Here is a 15262-nt window from a genome sequence, read left to right as displayed (position 1 = left end):
CAAAGAACTGAAGCTTCTGGTACTGCAGAAGACTCTTGAACATCCCTTGGACTGCAAGGAGATTAAACCAGTCAATACTAAAGGAAATCAACCCTAAATATTTCATTGTAAGGACAGATGCTGAAGCTCCAATACTTTGTCCACCTGATGCAAAGAATTGACTCCTTTGAAAAGACCCTGATGCTGGGAAAGATTGAAGGCAGGAGGAGAAGGGGGTAATAGAGGGTGAGATGGTTGGATGGCATCACTGACTCAGTGGACATGAGTTTAATCAAATTCTGGAAAATAGTAAAGGACAGGGAAGCCCATGGCATCCCAAAGAGTCGGACACAACTTAGGGACTGAACAACAATAACACAAAGAAAAGTAAGTACTTATAAATCAAACAATTCTAAATATAAGAGAATAAACCTAAATGAATTTCAGGTTCACTTGACCTGGGAAATATTCAATATTAAGTACCTGGTATTAGTGTGTGTTTGTTGATCTAACAAATATAGACTTGTCTAAGAGTCATTGCCTGGAAAATCCCATGGACGGAGGGACCTGGTGGGCTGCAGTCCATGGGGTCGCTAGGAGTCGGATACGACTGAGTGACTTCACTTTATTTTTTCCACTTTCATGCATTGGAGAAGGAAATGGCAACCCACTCCAGTGTTCTTGCCTGGAGAATCCCAGGGACGGGGAAGCCTGGTGGGCTGCCGTCTATGGGGTCGCACAGAGTCAGACACGACTGAAGTGACTTAGCAGCAAGAGTCATTAATATTAAGCAGAATATTTTCATTGTTCCTAGGTTTAACATAAATTAAATATTGTTATATCTGTTACAAGTTTATCAGCAAGGAAAGTTCCTCGAGTTAAGAAATTTCCAAAAAAATGTAAATGAAATATGAGATTTTAGATAAATTCTATTAAGAGTAATTATGCTTTAGGAATGTCTGCCTAAAATACTCTCTCCCAATTTTGGTAGCCTGAATTTCTAGGGTTATGCTAAACTCAGTGATGAAAGTTTAAGAACAGCTAGATCATTTCCAAATAAAATAAGATTCTGAAACACTGACTACTGAAAACAAATTTCTTCTTACAAAAAAACTACAGAGATTTTGGACTATTAATGAATAATGTTTGGTGCCATCCTGACATGTTTTCTATTTAAAAAGTTTCTTCAGAATTATTACTGGTTTTTATGCTCACCAGTCTATAGAATGCTAATGTAAAGGTCAGCTCTTGGTTGCTTAAGGAAAGTAGAATGTGTGTTTGTGATAAAGAAGATATGAGGAAAGGAATTACATTTTATGAAGGGAAAAGGAAGAAGGTCTTACAGGTGACTGTTCCAGGTTGGGAGAACAAAGTAACAGGTACAGAAAGTGATTAGAAGGTGTGTGGAAAGTGGACCCTGAGGAAAGTTTTGTACATGGTTAGGACCAAGTTTAAAAACAAATTTAATTAAGTTTACTTTTAACTAGATACCCAATGGGAATTTGCTGGATGGGGAGGCAGTGGGAGGGATGTTCAAGTGGAAGGAGGCATGGGTAAACCTACTGACCACTGATAGAAACCGATGTTTCCCAGAGAGCGTCCCTGGTGGCTCCAACGGTAAAGAGACAGCCTTGAATGCAGGAGAGCCAGGCTCAATCCCTGGGTCAGCAAGATCTCCTGGAGACGGAAATGGCAACCCACTCCAGTGTTCTTGCCTAGAGAATCCCATGGACAGAAAAGCCTGGCGAGCCCCGGTCCACGGGGTCACAGAGAATCAGACACTACTGAGCGACTAACACTTCACTTCAGAAACCAGTGCAATGCTCTATCCTTCCACTAAAAATAAATAAATCCAAAAAATAATAATAAAAGAGAGAGAGAGAAGATTTATAGCGAGGACTTTGGGATAAATACCAGTTTCTGAATTGGAAGAAATTAAAGAATTCTAATGGGAAACCTGATTACTTCACAAAAGTTAACAAAAGGACTGACTGAACTGGCAAATATGCTTTCAACTTCTTTAGTTTCTATCTGAAAAATTACTGGTTTGAATCAGTGTTTTCCAGATGTAAGGAAAACCTTCCCCTCAAACTAATTATGATAGTAATTTGGTGAATATACTTTACAAACAAACTGAAATATTTATCTTTTCTCTCTGACCCCCCGAGAGATTGGAAACTCTTAGATTTCCAGGAACTTAATCAGGTAAGTTAGAAACATTATCTCATTAACAGATAGAAAAATTGCAAGAAATTTTGGAGACCTTGAGAAGGGAGGAATTCACCTAGATCTGTTAGGCAAAATCTGTGGTAAGCCTTTTGCATGACTTTCCTCGCCCTGAAAGATTTTATTTTAAAAGTTCAGTCTGAGACCCTATAAAAGTTTCAGCAAAGCAAAAAAGTCTATGATCAATTATGATTAAATAAATCATCATGCCAAGTTTATTGAGACTAGAAATATTTCACAAACAAACCAGTCTCAATTTGGTTATATTTGGTAAAAACAAGGGTAGTTTTAGAGAGAAAAAGATGTTTCAATGAATGTTAAATCCCAGTTTGTTAATAGACGTCTGTCTAGTCAAGGCTATGGTTTTTCCTGTGGTCATGTATGGATGTGAGAGTTGGACTGTGAAGAAGGCTGAGCGCCGAAGAATTGATGCTTTTGAACTGTGGTGTTGGAGAAGACTCTTGAGAGTCCCTTGAACTGCAAGGAGATCCAACCAGTCCATCCTGAAGGAGATCAGCCCTGGGATTTCTTTGGAAGGAATGATGCTAAAGCTGAAACTCCAGTACTTTGGCCACCTCATGCGAAGAGTTGACTCATTGGAAAAGACTCTGATGCTGGGAGGGATTGGGGGCAGGAGGAGAAGGGGACGACAGAGGATGAGATGGCTGGATGGCATCACTGACTCGATGGACGTGAGTCTGAGTGAACTCTGGGAGTTGGTGATGGACAGGGAGGCCTGGCGTGCTGCAATTCATGGGGTCGCAAAGAGTCGGACACGACAGAGCGACTGATCTGATCTGATCTGTATCTACTAAGACTCATTTCCTGGATAGTTCTTTGCTGTTATGTTAATGTAAAATTTAATTGAATTATTAAAAGACATTCAAAGTTTCTTTCTGAAGCTTATCTCAGTAATCTATCTTTGGAAAAAGATCAGATGCCTCATGACCTGCAACCAAGACTGGAAAAAGACGTAATTTAAGGAACTGTCTCCATTCTAGATGGAAGGATCTTTTTATCAGGTACTCTTAACTACTAGCTCATGCACAGTGAATTTGCAGGGAAGTAGACTCTCGGATTAATTCCCACTCCCATAGGCCTGTATACCAGACTGGCCTATAGAGAGGACTGCTGACCTCAAACTCACCTTAAAACAATGTTCAAACTGAGGAAACTGTACTACACTAAGATGAGAAGCAGACGATATCAGAAGTAGACAGCTTGCCCAAGATGCCAGACCTGATTCATATGATCATTTATGATGCTTTCTTGACTTCCTGGACCTTTGCACATTAACCAAATGTTTTCTATCATGGACATGATCCTATGCTAGTTTAAGACTCAGTCCAATTGTTGGGTTTGTGGCCAATTACCTATGTCTAGTACTTCTGGGTTACCTTGGTGGATTTCTCCCCTCAGGGCTCTGACAGCATACCCCTTAGGAAGTTTATTGGGCTTACCTCGTAGTTCAGATGGTAAAGGATCTGCCTGCAATGCAGGAGACCTGGGTTCGATCCCTGGTTCAGAAAGATCCCCTTGGAGAAGGGAATGGCACTTTCCCACTCCAGTATTCTTGCCTAGAGAATTCCATGGACAGACCATGGGGTCAAAAAGAGTTGAACGTGATTGAGCAACTAACACAGGAAGCTTATTTTATAAGAGAGTTCAGTCCTCTTCTGTCTATTCATGATATTGCTAGATGGGATAATTAATAATACCTGCTCTGACCCTGGCAATAGATTTAAGTTTACTCTTAGGGTCACTCAAACTCAGAGTGATGAACTAAGTTTCAATCAAAAACTGTAACCTCTTGTCTACTAAAAGGAAAACTCTCACAATTATGGGATGGATCTATAGTCCATGGTTAATATCAGGTTATGGTCTTTTAAGTTTAAAAGATCCTCTATGTTGGGAACAATTAAATCATACTAAAATAATCAACCTATGTGCTTAGTCGCTCAGTCATGTCCAACTCTTTGTGACCCCATGGACTGTGGCCCACTAGGTTCCTTTGTCCATGGAGGTTCTCCAGCCAAGAATACTGGAGTGGGTTACCATGCCCTCCTCCAGGGGATCTTCCCGACCCAGAGATCGAACTCAGGTCTCCCACATTGCAGGTGGATCTGAGCCCAAATGATCAACCTAGTAATATTATAAAACTAGGCTGGGTGCCTTATGAACTATGCTTACTATTACCCTTAGAGAGTGATTGGTATGAAACTCAGCTGATTTATGGTACTAATTTATGGCTCAGCTTCTAGCAAGATGAATAGGAAGGTGCAACCTGGGATTCCCATGAACTCAAGGTCATATACGTAATAAATTAGAGGCAATTTGAGCCAATCTAACGTTGATGTGAGCTCAATGAGTCAAGAGATCTGTATTCTACTGGTATGACCATTTAGCACCTATGTTTGTGTGTGTGTGTGCTTTCAATAGGATGGGAGCATGTAACTGGTCATATTGAAGCCTTAAGAACTTTCACTCAATAAGCTTTAAATGAGAGTAACCAGGCTATTAGTCTACTGAACTCTGAGGTCTCTATGATGAGGAAGGTGGTGCTACAAAACTGCCCGGCCCTTGACATCCTTAAAGCATCTCAGGGAAGCAGCTGCACCATAATTCACACTGAATGTTTCCTCATACGTGATGAATCCTCTAATATAACACATTTGATGGACCACATGAAAAATTAGATTTCTGCCTGAAGTGACCCATTCCATAGTCTAGACAATCTTTATCAAAAACAAAAACAAAAAAACTGGTATGGTATGGGAGGCTCATGGCTGAAATATTAACTTATAATTCCACTCATGTTACTAGCTATATTATTTGCATATTGCCTGTTTTACAAGATTATTGTCTCTTTTATTACCAAGTGTATGACTGAGCCTGCAATGAAATGAGCTTCTCCCCGGAATGTGCAGAAAACAATAACTAGACTTGAAGCTATTGATCAAATGTATGTGATCAATGATTGTAATAGTGTAACTCTTGATATGGGAAGATGCAATGAGAGGGAATATTTTCCTGAACCATAACTACAAGACCGGTATCCAGAGATCTTTGACTATCAAGTCCCAGTGCAGTAATAGCACACTGAGTGGTCTACCAGCAAAAAAAAAACCTTCAGAACTGGGAGTGAGTCTTCCTAGCAACACGGGACAGAATGGTCATGAAAAGGCTCCCCAACTATGGTTGAATTTATGACCACAAGGGAGCCCTGTCAACTACAGATTGGCACTTGCCAAGAGCATTGTCAAGGACTGAACAAGGGCATTTGCCACTTGCCTCTATGGAGACTGAACCCTGTGCAGCTGCAGCTGTTGACCTTCAACACCTGCACAAAGTCCAGGGTGGAGTGAGGCACTCTGTGCTCCAGGGAATCTGGTAGGCCAGGTCGTTAGATAGTTGATTTTTTTTCCCCCAAAAAACAGATTTTATGATCCCAATCCTTGCACCTCCTCATGTCTAGAAACGCACTAAATCCCTTCATGATGACATCAGATCCGCTCAACTAGCAAAAATTCTTTTGCAAAATGAGTGCTTAATTGTATTGAGCTCCCCCTTCACCAAAAGTTTATATATTGACCCTCCCTGCTGCCTCTTTGGAGCAGTCTCCCAGATCTCTCTCGGGTGCTGTCTCCCAGGCTGCAGTCCTCATTTTGCCTCAAACAAAACTTAACTCGCCTCTCTCAACTTGTGTATTTCTTTTAGTTCATACCCCCAGGCTTCAGGCCTCAGTTTGTCTGCCGAACAAAACATAATTCTCAACTTTTAGGTTATGCTTTTTTTTTTTTCCCCTAGTCGACAAGCCCTGGCAGGCTCATACAGGAAGTCAGCCCTGCTCTCCGCTAAAATTTCAGGCAAAGACCATATTTCAATCACTGTTCTTGTTCATGCATGTGCGCGCATGCACTCACACACAGTTAAATAATAACAAAGAAGAGGATGAGGAGAAGGGGCAGGAACGATGCTTCAGATGTGTAGGGTCCCAAGACAGCCTCACATCAGGGGACTTCCTCAGGAAAACAGGAAGAGATATCAAGGCCCCCAAACTTTCTGGTCCCTAAATCAAAGACTTCATAATAGCAGTATGGGGTGATTTGAATCTGAATAATACATGGACTGAAACCAGAGGAATACAAAAGTTTGAAATTCCCGAATTGTCCTGCATGCACAGGAGCTCTGACCACAGCTGTTTTATTTATATTCCAGCATCAAACAAACACTTTTATCCCACAAATTCCTGGGAAGTGGCTTCTCCCCGCCCCCTCACCCTCACCCAACCCGCAGGTGCTGATGCTAATATACTTTCTGCCCCACCAGCCGCTGTTTTGGAAGGCATTCTCAGTCTTTGACAGGTAGTAAATTTGCATTTCCATTAGTGAGGCCTTTGTCAATTGTGAGTCATAAAAGCCCGGGAAGAATAGGGTTGGGGGAAACACATTTACTTTAAAAAGGGAGACTTCATTGCATAGTTCCACGGAAGGTAGGTACCAAACGAGATAAAGGCTGTGAACAGGACTCGGACAGATGAGAAACCTCACAATAAGGCGAGCGTATTAATGCAAACGCCTGTCACCGGGCAACCAGAGGGGTCTGACTGTGACTTGACTAGTTTGCAATCTACCGCGTTTACCATTAAAATAATAACGCTCTCCGAGGTGATAAGCGGTATTTGGTGCCGCCAGCCCAGGACAAGTGTTTCTCGCTCCTGCTCCATTAGCCGCGACTATAATCTTCTCATTTAAAATCGCTCCCGTTTGGCCGCAGCGGCTCCGGCAGGGCTTGGGGGGGCAGGCGGGGAGGGCGGGTGGTGATTTGTGTATGTGATTTGTTTTACTCTTTCTGTTGGGAAAGTCAAGATGCTCAAGAAAAATAAAATCTCCCGAATCCCCGGCAGCAGAAAGAATGATGCCACAGCGTTGCTTCATTTGTTATATTATTTGCCCTTCAAACGCGGTCCCCCGAACACTCACGCAGTTCAATAATTCAGCGGCTGCCATTAAGTACTAAAAGGAGCAGGGAGGGGGAAAGATAGTAACAGCCCCGGGGCCAGGAAAACACGCATTTCCTAAGAAGCAAGAGACTCCTCCAAAAGGATGTCAGGCCTTTGCAAGAGGCTCCCAATGCAGAGAGTGAACCCTCCTTGTTTTAGAGAGATGAAGGAAGGGGGAAAATCAGAGGTAAGTGGCAAGCACACAGTTGCTAGTGGTGAGCCGGGCATGAAGCCCCGTTTCTCTTGGCTCCTGGCACGGTGGTCCTGTGGGTGTCACTGCTTCTCAACGCCCCGTCCCTCCTACATTCAGTGCTCACATTACTTATGGAGTGACTACTCCCCCAGGTACTGAGGGTAGGAAGCAAAAGGGGAAGAACCCTAACCTTGCTCTACAAGGAAGGCTCTGCACCTCCCTGTTGGAGAAAGTGGATAAATGAGAGTCAACAAAAGGAGAGTCAACAAGTACACACCATTATTCAAAGTTAAATCATGTCCAACTCTTTGCAGCCCCATAGACTGTATCCTGCCAGTCTCCTCTGTCCATGAGATTTCTGAAGCAAGACTACTATAGTGGGTTGTCATTTCCTCCTCCAGGGGATCTTCCTGATCCAGGGATGGAACTCAAGTCACCTGCGTTTGCAGGTGGATTCTTTACCACTAGCACCACCAGGGAAGCCCTTAATGTTGAGAAAACTAGGTATAAGAGCCCAGAGGGCTTCATGATGTTGACACTCCTCCCCCCGACCCCGACCGTGGGCCAGTGCCGCACCCCATGAAGAGAAGAGCTGGTAGCCCTCGTAGCATCAGCATCCTTGCCGGTAGTACTCCCAAAAGGAAGAGGACGAAGCTGAGCAAACACGCCCAGTCCAGGCTTTCCAGAGCTGCCAATCAGTGCTGCGGTCCAGGGGGGTCAAAGGTGGAGAGAGGCCAGGAGATTATGGGGACCAAGCTTCCTCAAAAAGGAAGGACACATCAGTTGCAGAGGAGACGCGTCCTGCCAACCCAGGTGAGAGGCGATGGAAGGTGAGAGTGAGGTATTGGTGAGAGAAGTGGAGAGCATCCAATCACGTGTGGGCTCAAAGATTTCTTGCCGGGGCCCCTGCCCCTGGGGAGTCTACCGCATCAACGCCCCCCAGGAAATACTAATCAGTGAAAACATTAGCCATCGGTGGCGCCCTTCGGCACACAGGCCCGCTCCAGCAAGAACAAAGCTCACCCCGGCCTGTTCCGGGAGGAGATCCAGTGTCCTTGTCACAGCTCCTTTGGGCGCCTGAGAATAAGACTGTATTGTGCGTGCCTAACATTTCTCTTTTTACAAGTGGAACAGCTTCTAGCCCCTCTGTAACCTTTGCTTATCGCTGCTGTTGATTTGCTGCAGTTTTATACTTTATTGCTCTTAAAATTCAGAGAGCAGAGCCCGGCGCGAAGGCCTGTCACCGCGCCTGACCTCCGCTGTGTCTGCTCAGTGACACTGGGTTGCCCCCTGCCCCTCCCGGCCCCTCTGTCAATACTGGCGCGGTGCTGGCCGTCGCTTTCTGCCTCTGAGACCCAGTAAACCCCTAGGTTTTGTCAGCTATGCTGACTCCCACCTGGATATGCATAAAATACCTTGTATTCAGCCCTTAGAAGCATGTTATCCATGTTATTACTCAAACACACCTTATTATTCATCAAACGTCTGTCTAGATCAAACTTAACTAGATTGCGGGGACTCCTCTTCTGTCTTCTGAGCTTCGCCAATTTGGAGGCATTTGCAGGAGCATGAGGAAGGGGCCTGGGGGCATCCCCGGCTCCTCCAGCCTCACCCAGGGCCCTTCACAGCAGCTCTTCTGGGCCTCCAGGAAGCAATAAGCAGCCAGAGCCATTCCTCTCCACCCCACCCCACCGTTCTGCTCTGGGCCAGTGTTTCCCAAACTGAAGATGTGGGGACATTTCCAAAGCACCACCCATCATGATGAGTGAACGGTTTCTCAGAAGTGGGCTGTGAGATGAACATAAGCTCCAGGGTCACCTGGTCTGCCACCTAGCACTTTAGCCTGGTGGGTACAGCCCACCTCAAGCATTCTGAGGCCTCCTTGGTTTCCTCCTAGATCTCTGAACCCTACATGCCGCTTGAACACCGCTGGAATTCAAGGCTACCTTTGGCCCTTGCACCTCCTTTCAACCCATTTCCATCTGTCTCCCAGTCCCCATTTCTGTCTTCGTCAACCACATTTTTCTGGTGCAACCCTCTGGACTGGTTCTGTCCAACAGAACTCTCTGTGATGCTAGAAATGTTCTGTAGCCTCGATATTCAAAAGGGGTATCACCACAGGCCACCCTTGAGATCCAACTAGTGAGACTGGTGAACTGAATTTTTCCATTTTATTTAATTTCAGTAGCCACATACGCTAGGTGAAGTAGAAGAAAATGGATTCGTGCTACCATCTAGGATGTCACTCAGCCAACATCAGAGTCTCAGGAATGAAAGAGTACGCGGAGGCGGGCCCACTCTGACGCTGCTGCTCTGCACGGCCGTCCCTTCCTTTCCCACCTCCCCACCTCCCTCCCTCCCCACCTCTTCACAGGCAGTTGCCCCTTGGATGTTTCTCTCTTCTTTTCTCGAGGCTGGAAAAGCTCTCTTGTGAGCCGAATTGTGCCCCATTCCCCACTCCCGGGTTTATATGTTTATATGTTATAAACTCCAGGTTTATATGAAGTCCTAACCCCCAGGACCTCAGAATGTGATCTCATTTGGAAATAAGATCCTCAGAAAGAGTTCAGCTGATATATGGTCATATTGGGTGGTCGTGGGAGAGGGTGGTGGGGCTGGCCCAATCTGACTGCTGTTCTTATAAAAGAGAGAAATCTAGGACTTCCCTCGTGGTCCAGTGGTTAAGAGTCCGCCTGCCAATACAGGGCACGTGGGTTCAATCCTGGTTTAGGAAGATTCCCACATGCCATGGGGCAGCTGAGCCTGTGTGCCACAACTACCGAAGCACGACCAGCAAAGCCGCTGCAACGAGAAGCCTGAGCACCACAGCTAGAGAAAGCCCGTGTGCAGCCACGAAGGCCCAGCGCAGCCAAAAATCAAGAATGCATTGTTTTTTAAAGGGAGACATTGAAACACAGACTCACACACGCCATGTGTGTGAGGGAGGACGCCACGTGAAGAGCCTGGCTGACACCTTCTACGAGCCAAGAAACACCACGGCCAGCAAACCACTGGAGGTCAGGGGAACGAGAAACTCAAACTTCTGACACCTGTGAGCTTATATATTCATGCTGTTTAACCACTGCACTCTCATCCCACCCCACCTGTGGCATTCTATGATGGCAGCCTAGGAAAATAACAGATATTCCGACTAGCTTTTTTTTTTGCTATAAAGAAATAAACTGGGGGTGAGAAAGAAACATCCTATGTCATATAGGGGCTCTTCAGGTTGAAAGATCTATGAGATTGAGCTTGTATATTGGGCTTCTGCAGTGGCTCAGTGGTAAAGAACCTACCTGCAATGCAGAAGATGCGGCAGGAGCCACAGGTTTGATTTCTGAGTCTGGAAGAACCCCTGGAGAAGTAACTGGCAACCCACTCCAGTATTCTTGCCTGGGAAATTCCATGGACAGCTCATGGGGTCACAAAAGAGTCAGACACGACTTAAGGATGCAACAACAACATTTTCTAGGATACTCTAATTTCAAATTTTCTGTTGCAATTTTCCTGAAAAATACACATGATTCAGACTTTGCAAGCTCCAGTATTTTTTAGATCAGAGAACACAGATACAGTATTAATAATCACCATCAAAAGCACTAGCAGATCCCTACTGCAGGAAGCCAGGGGCTCACAGAGCCTATGAGAAAGCCATGGCCCTTTTTTTCCGGGACACTGACTCCAAGGCCAGCATACTGATACTACGCTGTCATTTATTTCAGTTTGCTAACCCAAGCAAGGAATTATTGAGCACCCATTCTTTACTGTGTGGAGTGAGATGTTTAGTCCAAGCCTTAAAAATTAGCGAAGAGAGTGGCGCCAAAGGGAGCTTCATGGTAGTGTTTCATTTCAGGACCTGTCTCCTGGGGCCCTGGGTAAAGCGCCAGATGCTAGCACACCCCAGGGACCAACCAAGGGCAGGCAAGAGGTGGAGGAGCCCCCGCCCAGCCCTCTTCCCCAGCCAGGCTCACTCCTGCCCCAGCTCTATGCTGCGGCCTCGCTGACACATTGCAGGTGGCCCAGCTCTGCCAGGCTGCCGCCCAGAGGTCAGCCTGCTCCGCTGCAACTCGGATCCACAGGAAGAACAAATGCCTCTTTCAGTAAAAGGATGCCTCTCACCAGGCCCCCGAGGCAAGCACCGCATTCTGGCAGAGCGTGGCCCTGACTGCCACAGGCAGACGAGCTCAGCCACCAGGAGCGGGCGAGTTTTCAGCCTCCACCTCATCCAAAAGGCAGCTGTTGCAGCAACCCCAAAGTTAAAGAGGATGCCTGCTGTGTGCCAGCTGACAGCCTTTACGAGACAAAATGGCAAAAGCTATGGCCCCTGCTTGTGTCCTGAGACCTTCCGTTCAAATACACAGCTTTCCAGGCGTCCTCAGCACCTCCCCCGCCCCCCACCCAGCCGACCCACAGCCGTCCCCACGTACCTGTGTCCTTGACCGACGGCCCGGGGGACCTCCCTGGCGGTGACTGGCTACCTAGTCAGCTCTCCCTGCCTCCTCGGCAAGGTCTGGGCCCTCCTATCCTTCTGGAGAAGATGAGTCCCACCTGTAGGATTTCCACTTATCTCTGTGAAAAGAAAAAAAAAGTAAAGCAGGACATATTTAAAACAAAAGCCTTGGCCTTCCCAGGTGGAAGATCCCCTGGAGGAAGGCACGGCGACCCACTCCAGTATTCTTGCCTAGAGAATCCCCATGGGCAGAGGAGCCTGGCGGGCTACAGTCAATGGGGTTGCAAAGAGTGAAACAAGTTGCATGGCACACAAAAAAGCTTAACCTCCTCTTGGGAAAGTGTTCTTCTCCTGGGACTGGCTTTGCTGTGCCAAGTTCTGCAAGGAAAAGCCAAGGCAGGGACAAAAGCTCTGGGCTGGGGCTGCCCTATGATGGGCAGGTGGCTGGCAGGACAGGACCGGGCCCATCTTCCTCCCAGAACTGCACCTGGGGACTCTATTAGGACCCGAGAGGGGAGCAAAGAGGTGTGCCCATAGTCACCATGGAGAAGCAGAAATCCCAGGTCCCCGACACCGGGCTGCAGCCAATCTGAGGCAGAATGGGGAGTTTTGTTGGACCAGTTCGCCCCCTCTCTCAACTACAGGTTATTCCACTTTGCACTGATGCATATTTAGAGGCCTAATTAATTGACAGCAAGTAAATGCCTGGAAGGGCTTCCCAGTGGCTCTAGTGGTAAAGAACCCGCCTGCCAATGCACGAGACATAAGAGACTCAGGGTTCGATCCCTGGGTCGGAAAGATGCTGTGGAGCCCAGCACAGCAGCTCACTCCAGTATTCTTGCCTGGGAAATTCCATGGACAGCCGATGGAGTCACAAAAGAGTCGGACACAACTCAACAACAATATTTTCCAGGGTACTTCTGATGTCAAATTATCTGTCCCAATTTTCCTTATAAACACACATGATTCTAACTTCTCAATCTCCATTATTTTTTAGATCAGAGAACACAGATACAGTATGAATAATCACCATCAAAAGTACTAGCAGATCCCTACGACAGGAAGCCAGGGGCTCACAGAGCCTATGAGAAAGCCATGGCCCTTATTTTCTGGGACACTGACTCCAAGGCCAGCATACTGATACTACATTGTCATTTATTTCAATTTGCTAACCCAAGCAAGGAATTATTGAGCACCTACTCTTCACTGTGTGGGGTGAGATGTTTAGTCTAAGCCTTAAAAATTAGCAAAGAGAGTGGCGCCAAAGGGAGCTTCATGGTAGTGCTTCATTTCAGGACCTGCCTGTCTCCTGGGGCCCTGGGTAAAGCGCCATATGCTGGCACACCCCAGGGACCAACCAAGGGCAGACAAGAGGTGGAGGAGCCCCCGCCCACCCCTCTTCCCCAGCCAGGCTCACTCCTGCCCCAGCTCTGTGCTGCGGCCTCGCTGACACATTGCAGGTGGCCCACCTCTGCCAGGCTGCCGCCCAGAGGTCAGCCTGCTCCGCTGCAACTCGGATCCACAGGAAGAACAAATGCCTCTTTCAGTAAAAGGATGCCTCTCACCAGGCCCCTGAGCAAGCACCACATTCTGGCAGAGCGTGGCCCTGACTGCCACAGGCAGATGAGCTCGGCCACCAGGAGCGGGCGAGTTTTCAGCCTCCACCTCATCCAAAAGGCAGCTGTTGCAGCAACCCCAAAGTTAAAGAGGATGCCTGCTGTGTGCCAGCTGACAGCCTTTACGAGACAAAATGGCAAAAGCTATGGCCCCTGCTTGTGTCCTGAGACCTTCCGTTCAAATACACAGCTTTCCAGGCGTCCTCAACACCTCCCCCGCCCCCCACCCCCACCCAGCTGACCCACAGCCGTCCCCACGTACCTGTGTCCTTGACCGACGGCCTAAGGGACCTCCCTGGCGGTGACTGGCTACCTGGTCAGCTCTCTCCCTACCTCTTTGGCAAGATTCCGGCCCTCCTATCTTTCTGGAGAGGATCAGTCCCACCTGTGGGATTTCCACTTATCTCTGTAAAAAGAAAAAAAAAGCAGGGTGTATTTAAAAGGAAAGCCTTGTCCTTCCCATGTGGCGCTAGTTGTAAAAAAATCTGCCTGCAATGCAGGAGACCCCGGTTCGATCCCTGGGTCGGGAAGAGCCCCTGGAGAAGGAAATGGCAACCCACTCCAGTATTCTTGCCTGGGAGATCCCATGGACGGAGGAGCCTGGTGGGCTACAGTCCATGGGGTCACAAAGAGTTGGACACAACTGAGCATGCTCACGCACTTAGTTGTATAAGGGATGTTATACGACATTTCTCCATCTCTGACTTACTTCACTCAGTATAACAATCTCTATGTTTCATCCATGTTGCTGCAAATGATAAACCGCTTCCTTTATTTCATGAGTCTCCAAAGAAACCAAAGCCCACACAGGCTTTTCAGTCGACCAGGGTAACTTTCCAGGAATCCATTTCCAGGTTCTCAACTGCTTAAAGTTGATGGGTCCAAAAACATGCCAGCATTGTGCGGTGCTTATCCTCCACTGCATCCTCTTCTGCAATTGTCTTTTCAGTAAGACCTTCCTTATACTGTATCTGTACGAGAGGACGGCTGTCCACTAACCTTATTGGGGTCATCATTTCATGATGTATGCAAGTCAAATCATTACACTCTACAACTTAAATGTATATAGTGCTGCGATGTCAATTATATTTCAATGAAACTGGAGGAAGGAAAAAGGAAGACCTTACTGTCTGTCACTCATCCTGAGTCGCTCTGGAGTGTGACCATCTCTGAAAGTGTTAGTGACTCAGTCGTGTCTGACTCTGCGATCCCATGGACTGTAATAGCCCTCCAGGCTCCTCCATCCATGGGATTTTCCAGACAAGAATACAGGAGTGGGTTGCCATTTCCTCTTCCAGGGGATCTTCCCGAACCAGGGATCAAACCCAGGTCGCCTGCATTACAGGCAGACTCTTTACCCTCTGGGCCACCTCCATCTCTAGGACACCAGAAAAGGGATAATTCCAGGAAGCATTGTTGCTGAGGAGGCCCTGAGAGTGAGGCATGGAGAGCTTCAGACAGACTTTGATGGGAGCAGTTGATCTGGACAAGGAACCCAGGCATCAGCTCATCCTTCCACCCACCTCTGTGCCCACCAGCTACCTGTCTCCAGCTGAGGCCACGTCCAGGCCCATGTCAGGATTCAGGTTCAGAACTGAGGTGGTCAACCTGGGAACTGATACTGCTGCTGCTGCTAAGTCGCTTCAGTCGTGTCTGACTCTGTGCGACCCCATAGACGGCAGTCCACCAAGCTCCACCATCCCTGGGACTCTCCAGGCAAGAACACTGGAGTGGGTTGCCATTTCCTTCTCCAGTGCGTGAAAGTGAAAAGTGAAAGTGAAGTCGCTCAGTGGTGT

At 47.1% G+C, this 15262-nt stretch overlaps 2 long non-coding RNA genes across 2 annotated transcripts in view; one reads left to right on the top strand and one right to left on the bottom strand.

The window, feature by feature from the left end:
- LOC123332512 overlaps positions 1-13872 on the bottom strand; it is a 100741-nt gene extending 86869 nt beyond the window's left edge. Inside the window, exons 1-2 of the long non-coding RNA XR_006549292.2 lie at positions 13729-13872; positions 11828-11969 (exon numbers count right to left, since the gene is read on the bottom strand). This is a non-coding gene — a long non-coding RNA (uncharacterized LOC123332512). The remainder of the gene's footprint in view (positions 1-11827; positions 11970-13728) is intronic.
- On the top strand, positions 7772-9942 carry LOC123464555. Its single transcript, XR_006640741.1, has 2 exons — positions 7772-8213; positions 9586-9942. It is a non-coding gene; the product is annotated as an uncharacterized LOC123464555 (long non-coding RNA).
- Positions 13873-15262: the final 1390 nt, after the last annotated feature.

Source organism: Bubalus bubalis, chromosome 1, assembly GCF_019923935.1.
Source record: "Bubalus bubalis isolate 160015118507 breed Murrah chromosome 1, NDDB_SH_1, whole genome shotgun sequence".
Classification (NCBI taxonomy): domain Eukaryota; kingdom Metazoa; phylum Chordata; class Mammalia; order Artiodactyla; family Bovidae; genus Bubalus; species Bubalus bubalis.
Note: the sequence above shows the minus strand (reverse complement) of the source record. Positions and strands in the feature narration are given on the sequence as shown.